Below are 13,342 nucleotides of genomic sequence, written 5' to 3'. Positions count from 1 at the left end.
GAGTTGGAAAGTGTTCTGGAGGGACCTTGTAGCAATATGAGTGGGCAAATGATAAATGAGCCTCTGCAGGATATCCCCTCTCCAGCACTGTTCCCAGGAACATTAAACATCTAGAGCAGAGAACCAATAGAAATAGGATATGTCATTTAAAATTTCCCAGTAGCCACATTTAAAGATGTAAAAAGAAGAATCAGGTGAAATTAATTTTAATGATATAATTTTATTGCACACCATATATCTAAAGTATGTATGTTCATTTCAACATGCACCCGTATCAAAATTATTAATGAGATATTGTACTTTTCCTTCCTGCTAAGTCTTCCAACTCTGATGTGTATTTCATACTCAGAGCACATCTGAGTTTAGATACTACATTTTCTTTTTTTAAAATATATTTTATTATTTTTTAAAAGATTTTTTTATTTATTTACTCATGAGAGACACAGAGAGAGAGAGAGACACAGGCAGAGGGAGAAGCAGGTTCCATGCACCGAGCCCAATGTGGGACTCCATCCCAGGTCTCAAGGATCACGCCCTGGACAGAAGGCGGTGCTAAACCGCTGAGCTACCCGGGCTGCCCTAGATACTACATTTTCATTGGAAATACTTGATCTGGGGTAGCCCTGGTGGCTCAGTGGTTTAGTGCTGCCTGCAGCCCAGGGTGTGATCCTGGAGACCCGGGATCAAATCCCACGTTGGGCTCCCGGTGCATGGAGCCTGCTTCTCCCTCTGCCTGTGTCTCTGCCTCTCTCTCTCTCTGTGTCTCTATGAATAAATACATTTTTAAAAAATCTTAAAAAAAGAACTCCGAAAAGCAATAACTCTAAAAAAAAAAAGGAAATACTTGATCTGTATTTAGATTTCATAATGTTTATTGTTGAAGAAGTAGAGTTACAAATCTCAGTAGCTTCATACATACTTATGCTTTCCAGTAACCAAATTAAATGGTCAGTTTTTAAATTTAAGTTTATATTAAAATTCATTTAAATTAAAAAATATAGTCCTTCTGCTGCACATAGCACATCCCTAGTACTGAATAGTTGCATGTGGCCGGTGGCTACCACTCCAGACCACACAGGTCTATAATATGAACTCCTGGACTTGTGGGTTTTGTTTTGTTTTATCCTCACCTTTGACAAAGGACAGACCCTGCCCCTCCCACCACTCCACTAACAAGATCCTACTGTTCCATTTTATTTCACAGAACACACTTGAGAGAGCAGGTGAAGAATCTGTGAGGAGGGAAGAAGGGGTGTGACAGGTCAGATGAGGAGTGAAGAGAATGGGACATGAGTCAGAAGGCTTCTGTTCAGTTGCTCTGTGTTCACATGAAGAATGTTATCATTTCTTTGCCCAGAGATTGAACTGAGAATGCAGGAGTCAGCTCTTGTTATGGTCTTTCCCAGTGAGTGGTTTCCCCTGAGCTCCAAGCACTGGTTGAGTCACAAATGCTTAGGCATGGCTGCAAGGTCTGGGCCTCATTTTTTGCAGCTGCAAAATAGGGGAGAACAGTCTCTTATTTTGGGGGAAAAAAGAGAGGGATTGTGTAATCCTAAACACGAAGCTACGGAGGAAGTAGTACCAAATTTGGAGACCTGTGCTCCTCCTCCAGGTCTGTAGCATGTCCTCTGCACCTGCTGGGAGCCAGCAGCCTCTGTCTGTACTGTGGCACATTTGCCTGTCATATCTGATGGAGTGACCCAACATGGAAAACTGGAGTAGAGAGGTTCTAGAAACTCTCTACGAGATGTAAACATCATATGAATAACACTTAGACTCCCTTTGCTCTAAAATGGGCTGTATCTATTGCTTGGAGTTACAGGATAGAAGCTGTGGGATGTGCATGCTGGCACATCTATATCCATTCCTAGAAATTGAATTTCTGTAGCTATTCCTAGAAATAGAGTCACAGAAAATACCTTTGTTTGTGTATGAATGGTTACATGTATGCATTCACACATGAGCACACACACATTGCACTGAAGAGTCTGACCTGATATTATTGGTGTCCTCAGGATGTATGACACATTAGCTTAGCTTAGCATTCAGATTGTACCATCACAGGACAGGCAGCATAAAACTTGAATTTCTCCATCCCCTGAGCACAAGCCTGTCTTTCAGAACAATTTCCAGTCACTACCTAGGAAGGTTGCAAGGAAATGAAGGAGCCCTTCATGATCTCTCCTCCTGCCTCCCTGGCATTCCTGCTTGATGAAGGTGCCATGCTGCTGTGGCCCTGAAAAAAATCTTTGTACAGATCCCGAGCCATTCCCAAGAAAAACAGCTATGTTCCTGGAGGTAGAAAAACTCAGGTATAAGTCATGCTCCTCTGCATACGCATCATACAGTGTGTCTGACTCAGCCTGTTTTCCCTTTTAATCTTTAAAATGGTAGAAACTCTTCCCAAGAGTGTTACTACCCTCTAAGAGAGTGGAAACTGGCCTTGGTTTCATTATCTGTGTGAAAAATACAGCTACATTGCATCTGGTCAGCACCTTTCCTCTTCCAGAAGGACTGGCAAATGATCAGATGTTAAATATTGATCAGTTTTGGGCAGCCCCGGTGGCGCAGTGGTTTGGCTCCGCCTGCAGCCTAGGGTATGATCCTGGAGACCCGGGATCGGATCCCACGTCAGGCTCTCTGCATGGTGCCTGCTTCTCCCTCTGCCTGTGTCTCTGACTCTCTCTCTCTCTCTCTCTCTCTCTCTGTGTCTCTATGAATAAATAAATTAAAAAAAAATTAAAAAAAAATACTGATCAGTTTCAATTAGCTTGAATTCAGCCTGCATTTGATTATGAACTTGATGACTTTGCCTACTCCTTTCTGGAATGATATCTGGTGTTTAATAGGAGGTGGAAAAGAAATGATTGTGGAATCAAACTGTACCATTTCAGGTATAATTCCCATGAGAAAGATGTTATACTAGATGTAGGAGTTTTTAAACTATTGTGAGGTATACTTCTAATGACATCAAGAACATTAGTTGCACTAATTAGTGCTTGAAATAATTATTGATCTTTATTAACAGTGTCAAAATAATTGGTCAGATGTCCAATTGCTTGAAATGCTCTCTTGGCATTCTACATGAAGGACTTTACAGCTCTCCCAGGAGAACATTATTTAAGGCAAAACATAGAAAAGCACATTTAGGGTACAGAAAACATAAGTACAGACAGCTGAGCAAATATATAAATAACATGCAAAATGACACTTAAATATTTACAGCTTAAATTTTTTAGTATGTGTAGCACATGCAGCTAGTCCTCTTTTCCTCTTCCCCAAGTTTCTAGAGTCTGCTTCTATAACTGGGGCATAGGCTTTTCCAAGTGTCCAAGGTCACCTGCTAGGGGGGAAGAGAAGCCTTTGGATAAACATAGTGAATATTCTCAGAGCATCTATGTTAAAATTTATTTTGGGGGAATAAATTTTCAAAAGTATAGCATCTGTATATGCTGATTGTAGGAAAATTCAATCAATATAAAATATTAAATAAGAAAGTAAGATTATCTGAAGAAATAGTAGCCATCAGATACAATCATCATATTGTTTTGATGAATACCCTCTTAATTGTGTGTGTGTTTGTAAGCAGATTTATTTCATTTTAGAATATATTCTAGTTATCTTTTTATGTCAATGGATTTAAGAATATATTACATCATTTTTGCTATAATGTATGAATGTACCACAGTCTAGTTAACCAATCCCCTCCCCTGTTGATGGATATTTAGGATGTTTTCAATAAAATAAGTATTTCCAATATGGTTATGCAAACTTTTTCCTATATATCTTTGCCTAGCTAATCAACTGTGTTTTCATGATAAATTTCAATAAATAGAATAGCAGAAAATATATATTTTTTGCAGTTACACACACATATACACATATGTAAATATATATGTAAATATGTATAATGTAATGCATGTAATGCAAAAAGTAGGTAGAATATGTTTCTTTTTTTATTTTTATTTTTTTGGTGGAATATGTTTCAAAAATAAATATGGTCATTACATTCTGAGAGAGGATTGGGGATGTAGTTAAAGAGGAACTTGATCAAACTTATAATGTTAGTTTTTCACAAGGAGAAAATATCTGTATAACTTAAACTTAGTTAAAATTGAAATGAACAGAAACAAAAAAAAGGACAAGATAAAGTAATTATCAGTTGACAATCACACATTGTTGGAAATAAAACTGCTTCTGCTGAAAAAAAAATTAAAGGTAAATACTGGAAGAATAGAAATAAGACTGACCTTGAGGGCATTATGCTAAGTGAGTCAGAGAAGATAAATACCATATGATATCATTTCTACACTGGAATCTAAAACACTCCAAACTAGTCCCCAAACCAAGCTTATAGATATAGAGAATAGATTGATGGGTGCCAGAGGTGGGATTGTGGGAGGAGAAATGAGTGAAGGGGGTCAAAATGTACAAACTTCTATTTATTAATAAGTTATGCAGATGTAATATACAGCATGACTGTATATTATTTTTCAACATACTGGATGTTGAAAATTCAGCTAAAAAAAAAAAAGGATTTTTGATGCTTTGAAATGGCCTCTCAATCTCTCTTATCCCCCATCCTTCTCTCTTACCCAAAGAAATAAATCCAATAGAGAGAAAATGTTCTAATAAGGCCTTCTGGTCTCCCTCAGCCATAGGGCTGGTCCTATGGGCAGGCCACCTGCACAGGGCTCCATGCTTCAACAGGACCTGCACTTCATTTAATGCTCTGTTGTTACTGTCTTAAAATTTCTAATTATTTTCAAACAAGAGGCCCCACATTTTCATGGGTCATACAAGCTAATCCAAATGTAGCCTTCTACTCAGCAGAAGTGGCTCCTTGATATTTCTGTCAGCTATTTAGTAGTGCTACGGGTAGTAACTACCCAAGTTAAAAAATTAAACAGTGTTTTATTGACTCCAGAGAAATTTCCGTCATGTGGATCTTCAGAATGATCCTACGTTTTCTGCTGGGGTGGTGTGAGAGTTTGAATTTGAGACAAGAATAAGACAGGAGTCACACTCTTAGTATTCTTTTGTGAGCTGGCTTCAACCTCCGCTCTTGACACTCTTATACTCTTTCTGCCCTCTCCAGCCATACCACCATATGCAGCTCAGCACACAAAATTTGTTCATTCTTCCACATATTTGCCCAAGAGGTTCCCATGACTTGGAAGCCTTTCTTGCCCTATATCCTTGGTGAACTCTTACTCAACCTTCAAAACTTGTTTTATTACACCACTTCTTGGAGTCCCTCCTTGACCTCTCTAGGTAGAACTAAGTGCCTTGCCCCTATTGATCTCATGTATCCAGTAAGAACTCAAGCACAGAGCTGGAATTATTTTCTTATACATTTCTTTTCCACGAGCTTGGTAGTTTCCAACCTTTTTATTTTTTATTTTTTTTGTTTACTTTACTAATTTTATTGTGTGCGGCACACTTCAAGGCATTAAAATACTAAAAAAATAAATAAATAAGTCAAGAATAATTATAGTGCAATTATTGCTGCAGTATAACTGGGTCTTACAGTGAGTTCGAAAGCATCCACCCTTACCACACTATCGTTTGCTATCCCTCTAATACTAGTTTGCTGCTATGAATACCTGCTCTTGTATATCTCATATGTTACATTTTCTTGCGTTCCAAAAGCCATCATGTTGCCTAGGTTTTATAGCTCTTACCTCTTCTCATAGCCAGCTTCCTCCACTCTCCACTATCATGTGACTTTGGGGCCCTGGGTTCCATTTGACAGACATTGCTAATGTGCATTTCACATTAGAGCAAAAGTATATGTGAGACATTGATTGAAATTTGACATCTCATCATGACCACCAGGATCAGTTGTGCAGATTGTTCACTGTACCAGGGTGCTCAACTGAAAACACAAAGGGAGACCAATGACTGGCTATAATCTGTCATCAGACTGTGTGCCCATCAGACTGCCTGCCCAGAAGGGGTTGTGCAAAAGGTACCATTTAGACTAATGGTTCAGGACACCCCAGGGTGCTCCAGCAGGTCAGTTGGGAACTGCTGGAAAGCAAGGACTGGATTCTATTCATCTTTACTTCTCCAGCACCTGGTGCAGTGATGGACAATAATAGACTGAAGTAAATGTGAATTATAAAACAATCAAGAGACTCTGCCGATAGCATTGCAATATGATTCAGGCTTAGTCTAAAACGCTGTTAAAATAAATTTCTCAAATCTGGTCAGTTGAGGTGGTGGCTCTTAAGTGTACTGGATATGCTGGAGTGATGTGGGCTGCCCTGGCCCCAGTCCCCAAATGTCATGAATAGCCCTGGATCCTTCACCTCTGTGCTACAGTCCACCAAAGTCCCTGGGAGTGTGTCAAATTCTTAGTCATCATTCATCAGGTGTACTGCTCCTGACAGGCAGGCAAAGCAGCACCGGTGCATGCCCTTTTTATCAAACAGTGATCCCCACAGCCTGTGGCCTGTCCCATTTCCTTCATGGTACATGTGTGATGAGCACAGCTGTAGAAATTAGCATTCGCTGAGCATTTTAAAGTTTAGAGCTGGAAGATGGCTTGAAGTTTGTCTAGGGTGATCTCATTTCCCATCAGGAGAGGGATGTGGTATCACCCAGTCGGTGTTGGTAGAACAGCAACCAGAGCCCAGACTAGGGCTACCTCCCTCCTGTGAATCATGTGTATGCCCCCTATTCTTTCCTTTCATTCAGGTCCATGGTAGCTCCCCTCCCTGACCTCTCCTTCCATCAGCTGCTTTCCTTGGCAGTTCCCCAATCCTACTCTAGAGATAGCAGAACCGAGCCTGGGAGGGGCGGGCAATAGGAAATGGCAAAAAAGATTTATCTTCTCCTCTTCTTGCCTACAGCTAGCCTGGGTCTCTGTCAGCAGAAGTCACATTGCCACTGCAGGATTTTGTGCTAATGAAGAGTGTTTCTGGCCAGACTCACAGGATAGAGGCTGAGGGTGAGGGGAAGGCTGGCTGAGTGAGGAGATAAGTGTAGGACTGTAAGCAACTCATATCTGACTTTATATCAAGCGCTGCATCCAGAAATGAAATCCACACACTTTCTTCAATCACTTTATTCCTACCACATTCCTCATTGTGGTCTCAAGGGTTTGTTTCTGAAACCTGGTAGGGAGAAATGTCAGGGGCTAGCGGGTAGCTTTTTAAAAGAAGTCTTTTGGGAGCCTTGCATGGGATCTGGCCCTGCCCAAGGCTTAGTCTGTAGGGGACCCAGAGGGATTAGGGTTTTTCCTTCATGCTCTCAGACTCTCTGCTCTCAGTCTGGCCTGGGGGCTGCCAGTCTGCTTTGGGACCCTCCAAGGACATCTGGGAGCTGCCCTGGGGACTCCAGGGACAGTGTACTTCCTTCCACTTGACAGACGGGGGGACATTGACACTTCTGGAGAGAGGAAGCAATCCCCAAGAGTCATAAAAGGAGTGAGACCCTGTGTGAGAATCAGACCAAGAAGTTCCATGATCCTTTCTGTGTAGCAGCCTGGCTCCTGGCCCCTCAATTCCATATGATGGCTCTGAGGGATGTCTGTTTGCACTTGGGGTCACAGAGCTTAGAGGACATGGCGTTGGGAGAGAAGAATGAGGGGGTAGGAGATTGAGTCCCAGGGCAAGTATTTGTTGGAAGAGAGGTAGGAAATAAGGATGAGGTGGGGGAGCAGTGGAAGTGTGTCAACTGCCACAGTGGTCCCTGGCCATCTTAGAGTTTCAACATAGAAGCTTTCTCCGACCCTCATGATCTAAATGAGAATCTCTACATTATTCTGCCTTTTTTTTTTTTTAAGATTTTATTTATTCCTGAGAGACAGAGTCAGAGACATAGACAGAAGGAGAAGCAGCCTTTCCTTGCGGAACTCAATGCAGGACTCGATCCCGGGACCCTGGAATTACAACCTGAGTCAAAGGCAGACACTCAACCACTGAGCCACCCAGGTGCCCCTCTCTTTGCTCTTTTCTATTACAGGCCTTATTAAAAATTGTAGCTGCCTATTTCTGTGTGTTTTTCTTGCTCAATGTCTGCCCAGCCATTAGATTGTAAGTTCCACAAAGACAGGGAACATATTGGTTGTTTGCTCCAGGACCCAGTATGCCTGGTGTGTAATGGGCATACAACAAATATATGATGAGAGAGGGAATATTTTTTAAAACATTTATGATTCAATTTGGACAACGATATGAACCAAAATACCACTGACCATTGAATAGCTCCAACTTGCCTCTGAATACTCATCATTAAGTGCATGTTTAACCCAAATACAAATTATGAAGATGATTTTTTTGGATTACCCATTATTTCTTTTCTAAGTGCCAGGGCCAATAACCAAAGGATTAATATATTTTCCAATGGACATGAGTTATTTAAAGGTACAAGTGTATTTTAGATTTTATTATTCCACATACTTCACTGCATAATTAATGATCCAGTCCTAGACGTAGTGATTTGTGGTTTGTTTGTCTTCCTTTCAGGCAGAAAATAGTGTGAAGGGATTTCTATTTTGCTCCTTTGACTTGAGTACATAAGGGTGTGTCTTTAAGAATCACAAGGGAGTGAAAAGCCAGACCCACAATGCATAACTTCAGAGGATACCTGAAAGGCATGCTTGGCTTTGGGTGCAGCCTGCTCAGCTGCCTTAGGAGAACCCCAGCTCTATGGTTTGACAGGCGTATGCCCTAGAAGACTGCTGTCATTGCTTGACCACTCATCTTCCTCTTCCTATTCTTGCCCCCTTTCTTCTTCTTTCCAGGGCATCCAGAATGATCTATTCAACACTTAAGTGAGACCATGGCACCTATGTACTTAAAACCGTCCAGTGACCTCTTATTGTATTGAGAGCAAAAACAAATTCTCTCCCTGGCCTGAGGGAGCCCTTGGCCTGCATCTCTTACCTTGTCGCTTTTCTCTCTCCCTAAACTCAGGCCCCAGTGGGCTCCTCTTAGTCAAGCTCCTCCCCCACCCCCACTCAGTGGTTTTGCACCTGCTGTGAACTCTGTGAGGACAGCTCTCCCTCCGAGATCTACACCTGCTCCTTCTTCCTGTCATTCAGGTCTCAGCTTAGACATCAGCCCCTGGAGAGCTTGACCTTGACCCCAGCTCTGAAGCACACCCCGGTCACTCTCTTGTGTCTTCTTTCTGGGTTGTTTTCTGTGGAATTTGTCACTATCTGATATCAGCTATCTTCTTGTTTCCATTTATTTGCTTCTGCTCTGTCTGCACCACTAGGATACAAGCTCCACGAGTCTTGGATCATTATCTTTGTTGTTCTTTGCTATATCTCTAGTGTTTGGCCTGTGATAAGTGCTCTAGAAATATTAAGCGAATGCATTAAAGTCTCTAAGTAGGCTCATTGGGGTGGCGTTCCAGCCTGGCCTGTTGATTGACTGGGAGAGGCCACCTTAGAGCCTGAAAACCATCAGGAGCTTGTTTCACTGGAGAAAGCAAATGGCCTACAAGTTTAGAGGCTTGAGTTCTAGTCTCTCTTCTTACTGTTGCCATTCACCTGTCTCTCAGGGCCCGCTTCCTCATCTGTTCCCTGAGGGCGTTGGACTGAGTGACCTCAGAGGTCACATTCTTTTTTTTTTTTTTTTTTTATGATAGTCACAGAGAGAGAGAGAGAGAGAGAGGCAGAGACACAGGCAGAGGGAGAAGCAGGCTCCATGCACTGGGAGCCTGATGTGGGATTCGATCCCGGGTCTCCAGGATCGCGCCCTGGGCCAAAGGCAGGCGCCAAACCGCTGCGCCACCCAGGGATCCCAGAGGTCACATTCTGATAGTCTTTGCCACTTCAGCGCACTGCCCTGCGAGCACATAGTAGTCAGAGGCCAGCTTCCTTGAGGAGCAGAGGTCTTGGGGTAGCTGCAGCCACAACACCCATGCTTTCCATCATAACTGACAACCTTTCCACCTGCTCCTGATGTTGGAGGAGATGCCTGACTGTTTGGGACCTAAAGTGGAGAAGAAAACAGAAAGTAATACTTCTGGAGGCAAGGGGTTGCACTAGGAAGGGTATAGGCACCAGACAGAGCTGGATTTGCATCCCAGCTCCTTGTCTACCAGCTGGATAACCCTGGACATTTGCCCTGAGTTGTAGTTTTGGCAAAGAGAAATGCTTATACTTGGCTTGCAGATACGCAGTGAGGATCCTGTGAGTTAACAGACATGAAACTGAAGAGAGGTCAGCTCCCTCCCATTATCTTTGAAAACCTGGGCATGTTCACAGGAATGACCTAGTGCCTAGGTTTCAGATGCCCTCCTGCAGCTTATTCTCACAGAGGCCAGAAGGAGCTGCAGCAAAAGTGCAAGGTGGCTTAGCGTGGTAAAGGAAAACAAAAACAAAAACAAAAAGCCCGCAAACACCCCCATTTGTGAGAAAAAGCAAAACATGCACCAGAAGTTTCTATTTTGCACTAGAAACTTCTGGTGCATAAGCTTAGAGATGGCTCTGCAGAGCTGGAAAGGAGAGAAGTGTTAATCACTTTTTCCTGAGCACACCACATTTGCATTCCTAGAGAGTCTCGATTACAGGGCTCCAAGTAAGAAATGGAGTTGCTTGGTGGGCTGGCTTACCTCAGCCTAGACAGAAATCACTTGTATTTTTGTGTGTGGAGGTAAAGAGCTGCTATTTGGTGAGCTTCTATATGTGCCAGAGACTGAGCTGCTTATTTTACATACTGAGGCAGGCAGGACAGGTTGGCGCACTCAGGCCCCAACCACCTTCTTTCTCCTCTGCTTTCCTCTTTTATAGAGGCTGGGAACCTAAAACTCAACTTCCCAGCACCCCCACAGAAGGCCATGTAACATAGTCCTGGCCAATAAGACATAAGTGCAAATTTGTTGGCAAGGACATCTCTTCCTAACTAAAAAAGATAAAGTTTCATGAAGAAAAAAACCTGTTATCTCCTTCTCACCTCTCTTCCTTTTGCTTGTACTGTGGATGTGATGCACGAAGGTACAGCAGCCACCTTGCAACCATGAGGCAAAGTGTGAGGATGAAAGCCACTGAACTGTCTGGCCCTTTGTAATAACATATTGTCTCTCGTTGGAAACACTATCAGTATTAGAGAGTACATCCTTATTTAAGTCCCATTAGGAAATATAAAACGCTGTTAATTAAATTATAATTTGTTTGTGAAGCACATCCAAATTCCCCAGATGTTACTACGCAAAAGGAAATAAAAAGTTCCTAAAATTGATGAGATTTGAACATGTGTCTGAACCCTGGCAAGTCTGCCTCTAGACTTACATGAGAAAAACATTCTTTAAAAAAAAAAAAAAAGATTTTATTTATTTGAAAGAGCATGAAGGAGAGAGCACAAGCAGTGGGGAGCAGCAGAGAGAGAAGCAGGCTCCCTCCCTGCTGAGTGGAGAGGAGCCCAATGCAGAGCTCAATCCTAGGACCCTGAGATCATGACCTGAGCCGAAGGCAGGCACTTAACCGAGTCAGCCATTCAGGCTCATTCTTTTAGGCATGGCTGTCAGGCTTTCTGTTCCTTCTGGCAAAACATTCCTGTTGACTCCTGACAGTCATCTCGTGAGATGGGTATTAATACCCCTATTTTACTAGCAAGGAACCTGACGCATAGAAGGACATGGACTATAGATCCTATAATCACGCACAGGGGAAGCAAGAGCATAGAAGGACATGGACTATAGATCCTATAATCTACTCGGGGGCTGGACTTGGCTCCAAACCTGACCTGTTCCATTGCTTTTCCTGCCATAGACATGGCCTTTGTGGTGTAGCTAAGAGGGATGATGGGCAGCACTGCGGTTACACCCTGGCCCCCTTCCCCTCCTCTGGAGGCCGCTGCCCTGTCCTTCACCGGGACCCAAAATTCATCCCTGTGAGCTGGGAGCTCAGCAGCCTTCTGCCACAGGCTTCTCAGTCACGGAGGCAATTTGTTTTCTTGTCTAGTTTCTCACTTGCCTTCTCTCTGTGTCCTTCCCCATCCCCTCTGGAGCAAGCGCATTTGACTCATTTGACATCTCTGTTGGGAAGACTGCATCTTCCCCCTCTCCTGGGCTCCCTGCTGATTTCCAGGACGCCCACAGGCTTCCAGGATGTGGGGCTGCACGTGGTGGAGCAGAGTTTGCAGAGGAGGACTCTCTTGTCAAGAGCCTCTTGCAAATTAGCCAGTCAGCTTTCCTTTGCCTTGGAACCTGGCCTTGGACGACAGCCTCCTGGAGACCAAGGGATGGGGGAATGGGGAGGGCTAGGGCTCTGGTCCAGATGCCACAGGGGAAGGGTTTGTGCCTGTAGCTTAAGGGAGTGTTCCCTCCTAAACTCCCATTTTTTGCTTCCTGAAGCTTAAAGGAAGAGAAGCAATGGTTGAAAGGATATTAGTCTTAAGTAAGAAGGAACTGGATTCCCCAGATCTCTGTTATCTGCTTGGGAAGAGCAATGGAGAACAGTAGAAACAGACGACCCGGGAGACTGGTCAAACCAATACATTACAACATTAATTCTTAGTGTGTGTTTTAAGGAATCACTTGAAATGTCCAAGAAGCACCAGAGGAAGAGAATGGCTCATTTGAGAGCAACTCACGTGAAAGGGGTCCCCATGCAGAAGCCAGGGCCAGTGGGCACAGCAGCCATCCAGGGGCAGGGAGGGGAGGCAGTGGCTGTGTCTTATGCATGGCCGTTCGTGCTAGCCTTTCTCTTCTTTTCTTTTCTTTTCTTTTCTTTTCTTTTCTTTTCTTTTCTTTTCTTTTCTTTTCTTTTCTTTTTTCTTTTCTTTTCTTTTCTTTTTTTCTTTTCTTTTCTTTCTTTTCTTTTCTTTCTTTTCTTTTCTTTCTTTTCTCTTTCTTTCTTTCTTTCTTTCTTTCTTTCTTTCTTTCTTTCTTTCTTTCTTTCTTTCATTTTTTTAAATTTATTCATGAGAGACAGAGAGAGAGAGGCAGAGACAGAGGCAGAGGGAGAAGCAGGCTTCCTGCAGGGAGCCCAATGTGGGACTCGATCCCAGGACCCCAGGATCACAACTTGAGCCAAAGACAGATACTCAACCGCTGAGCCATCCAGGTGTCCCCTTTCTCTCAGAGGGTTGAAAATAGAGGACTGGGAAGGGAGGGAAGGGGTGGGCTTTGTGCCATCTCCTCTGGCTCCCAGCAGAGGCAGAAGTGGAAAGCTTCTGAGGGGCATTTCTTCTCTGACAGGAGGGAAACACACGCAAATGATCTTTTCCTGAGGAAACCCATGGAGAGCAGCCCCCTCCCCCCCAACACCAAAAGCCTGCTGGCTAGAGAACTGACCTTGAAAACTCTTGTTTCTGCACAACCCAGCTTCAATTCAATCCCACCCTGGCCTGGCACCCCAAACCACAAAGTTCCCATAAGAAAT

At 43.2% G+C, this 13,342-nt stretch overlaps 1 long non-coding RNA gene across 1 annotated transcript; it reads right to left on the bottom strand.

Annotated features, from left to right (window-relative positions):
* Nucleotides 1–9,012: 9,012 nt before the first annotated feature.
* On the bottom strand, nt 9,013–12,894 carry LOC112669040 (uncharacterized). The gene is made up of 2 exons (XR_007406568.1): nt 12,552–12,894; nt 9,013–9,950 (listed from the first exon to the last, which is right to left on the bottom strand). It is a non-coding gene; the product is annotated as an uncharacterized LOC112669040 (long non-coding RNA).
* Between the last annotated feature and the right edge of the window lie 448 nt (nt 12,895–13,342).

Source organism: Canis lupus, chromosome 27 (assembly GCF_003254725.2).
Source record: "Canis lupus dingo isolate Sandy chromosome 27, ASM325472v2, whole genome shotgun sequence".
NCBI classification, from domain to species: Eukaryota; Metazoa; Chordata; class Mammalia; order Carnivora; family Canidae; genus Canis; species Canis lupus.
This window is presented reverse-complemented; position numbering and strand designations above follow the sequence as displayed.